We start from the raw sequence: 2,463 nt of genomic DNA, 5'->3' as shown, positions 1-2,463 counted from the left end.
TCGGCTTTGGTCGCCACGACCATCAGCGCCTGCTGAGCCAGAGATTGGGCGTAAGCGCACTCTCAAGCCAGTCGGGTGCCTTAATCTGCAGCGACCAGGGGTGCAGCCTGAAGAGCTGCTCGGTGCAGGCTTCTCGGCGATCGTGGTTCGCTCCATTATCTGACTGGCCTTGTGGAACCTTTTTTGGCCAGGTTCAGCGTGATATGTGCCGCAGCTGCTCTTGAGCATGTAAGGCTGGGCTCTGCAAGGACGACCCTGTGGCTGCGCGCACGAATCAGGACAGTGTCATGGCCGCCTGCTCGACGGGGCTCAGCCCCGCGCCCGGCGCTGCTAAGTATTAATCCAGAAATGGGTGATTTGCGTGCAAAAGGACAACTCATGTAAAGCTGTAGGCAATCCTGCGCACCCTTGCATGACAAACTCCGCTGAGCTGACCAGTCTGCGCGGACTGCCAACAAACTTGGAACACATTCGAGAATGGCGGGTAAGAGGTGAACTTTGCATGGAATCCTTGCATATTGGTTGGCCTTATGTTTCAACTAAACAAATTGTAATCTACATATATATATATATATATATATATATATATATATATATATATATATATGTATATACACATCAGAGTGCAAAAAGCTAACCATGGTAGCTTTTATAAGCAGACCCAGAGAAAGGGAAGGAAGGGGGTTGGGCATGGAATCATGCAACACCCAACACCATAGCTGTCTTCGAAATTAACCCGAATACACATTCAGTCCACCAGCTGAACTAACCGTACGGGCAGGTCAACAGAGATATTTGCCAACCTAATGGAGGAAAGATGGTTCCGGCCGTCTCCCAGACACCTCTCACCCCTGTGTCCCTGACATGGACCACCGCCCGACATTTCTCACACCAGATGCCATGAATGACGCTGCACGCCGAGACCCAGACAGGTCTCAGCGCCATGAATGACGCTGCACGCCGAGACTCAGACAGGTCTCAGCGCCATGAATGACGCTGCACGCCGAGACCCAGACAGGTCTTATCACCATGACTGATCACGCCCTTTATGCCATTGACAACCGTGAAATTCTAATTTTGATGATTCTCGATGTTTCCAGATGTTTTGACATTGTACCTCACCAGAAATTTCTCCAAAAGCTAAATTTGTACCGTTTTGGCACAGGCTGCTTTGCGGGCTAACTGGCGGGACTCGTGCAGCAGGTACCAGTGCGCATTCCTGATCCAACAGCCATGATTTTCTATGTCTGAAATGGTCTACAGCTGATGAGGTAAATTGCATTACATTACAAAAAACCATCTTGAGTTAAGACACTTACACAAGGGTATGGTTTTCTATTCGGTTGGGAGGCTTCATCACTCCATCTTGGGCTTCAGCCTCCTCCCCCAACTTGGGGAAAAAGTGGGCCAAATCGGGGAAGAGACTTGTTTGTTGGAATGTTTTCGTGGCAGGTCGACTTATTTCTCACTGTTCGGCCCTTTCCCAACCCATTTTGAGAAACTACGCCTCTGCTTTTGCCATTACCCGAGAGCGCCACCTTTCGATCCAAAGATGGGACCCGGCCTATGCCACTCTCTCGCGGCCAAAGAGCTGATAAATGGCTTATTCCAACTGGCTGAGCGCGGCGGGCTTCATTCCCTCCCGTCCCCCTTAGCACTCCCTGAGCACACCCGACCAGAGGCTCTCGATGTGTTTTGAAACCCTGTGAAAGAAGGGAAGAGATTGTCATAGCCTGCTTCGCAGCTATCCATTTTACGTTTATCCATTTTGTTTTTTATTTAACATTCCGTTTTTGAATTTCATCTGATCTGACTCTCATTCATGTGGCTTTTCGTCAGTTTGAATTTTGTCTTTTGATTTTCACCTTTTTGACATTTATCGCTTCAGACTTTTTAACTGCTTGATTATTATTACTTGACTTCTATCATTTTGACCTTTGGCTAATTTGCCCTTTATTCCTTTCAATATTTACCTTTTTGCATTTGACTTTTATTCCATTTTCCCTTTGCCATTTAACTTTTTTTTGACCCGTAACTCGCATCTTTGGGTCCGTAGTGGATGACGCCACTGACGTCAACGCGTGCCTGCGGCACTTCACGCCTGCGTTGAACGCTGTGATAAACTGCCACCGCCTAGTTAGAAGAACGCGCGTCTCCAAACTGCAGTATCCCTGGCTGACCGACGACCCGGCCCGCGAGAGCTCACGTCCGAGCGAGACAGGGTGCGCAGTACCTGGCCACGTCCTCGCACATCGGAGAGCAGGTCCGACTTTACACGACTTCGCAATCAGGTTAAGAGCCGCCTTATTGCAGCAGGGTGCGAGTCCCTTTGCGGTGAGATAGTGCACGGTGACCGCCGCAGCTTCTGACTTCCCTTCAAGGGGTTTGCCATGGCAGGTTCGTCGCCGATCGAGGCCGCGTCTGCGGTGAGCCCCGAGGAGGCCGAGGTGACGGCGGGCAAGC

Source organism: Pollicipes pollicipes, unplaced genomic scaffold (genome assembly GCF_011947565.3).
Source record: "Pollicipes pollicipes isolate AB1234 unplaced genomic scaffold, Ppol_2.1 Scaffold_2555;HRSCAF=2994_pilon_pilon_pilon, whole genome shotgun sequence".
Taxonomy (NCBI): domain Eukaryota; kingdom Metazoa; phylum Arthropoda; class Thecostraca; order Pollicipedomorpha; family Pollicipedidae; genus Pollicipes; species Pollicipes pollicipes.
Note: the sequence above shows the minus strand (reverse complement) of the source record.